This window comes from Bison bison, unplaced genomic scaffold, assembly GCF_000754665.1.
Source record: "Bison bison bison isolate TAMUID 2011002044 unplaced genomic scaffold, Bison_UMD1.0 scf7180017845921, whole genome shotgun sequence".
In the NCBI taxonomy this organism is placed as follows: domain Eukaryota; kingdom Metazoa; phylum Chordata; class Mammalia; order Artiodactyla; family Bovidae; genus Bison; species Bison bison.
In genome coordinates this window covers 29,232-30,154 of record NW_011476494.1, presented here as the reverse complement: position 1 = coordinate 30,154, position 923 = coordinate 29,232, and positions in this window count along the sequence as shown.

The following is a 923-nucleotide window of genomic DNA, read 5'->3' as shown; positions in this document are numbered from 1 at the left end:
ATACAGGGGGTGTTACAGCTGTGATTAAATTAAGGATCTTGAGATGGGGAGATTAGCCTAGGTAATCCAGGTGGGCTGATGTAATCATAAGGGTCTGTATAAATAAAAGAGGAAGATGGGAGTCAGAGTGAGAGAAAGATGTGACTATCGAAGCAGAAACAACAAAAACTGGTTAGAACCTACTAGGCCTAAGATGGTGGAAGACTTGACTTCCACTAGACCTTGAGCTTCATTACACGCTCATTGTAATACATCAGCGTGTGCTAACTGACACACCCACAGGTGCCATGACAGTTCAGAGGCTAAAAAGTGGGTGGTGGCCCAGTCCTGGAAATCCCTGCCCTTTCCCCAAAATAGCTTGAATAATCCTCCCACTCATTAGTGTATGAAGTTACCCAGCCCATAAAAACTAACCACGCCTTACCCCAGGGCCTCTCTCACCTTCAGGAAGGACCCACAGTCTGTCAAGGAGTGTGTATCTCCCTGAATAAATCTGCTTTCACTCTGCTTCAGCTCCCCCTTGAATTCCTTCCTGCTGGAAGATCTGGGATGTGACCATTCTCTCACACCCTCTTCTCCTGCAAGAAAATCATATTCTCTGGGTATAGAAAATTGACTGGAAGCAACTAGTTAGGGGCTGTTTCTCTCACCTATATGATTTTATCTGCAAAAGAGAAGAAAGAAACGAAATAAATATGTCAATGTATACGTTCCTTGTTTCATCCTTCGTGCTCTTCTGAACTAAAAAAATTAAAGCATTGAAAATAAAAACGCATCTATAAAGTTGAGAGGGAAAGGGATTAACAAACAATGCTGTCGTGATGAGGACACATCAAAGAAATCCAAACTGAGGGGCATTCTACAAAACAGCAAGTCTGAGAGTAGCATTGAAACATACATTACCATATGTAAAACAGATAGCC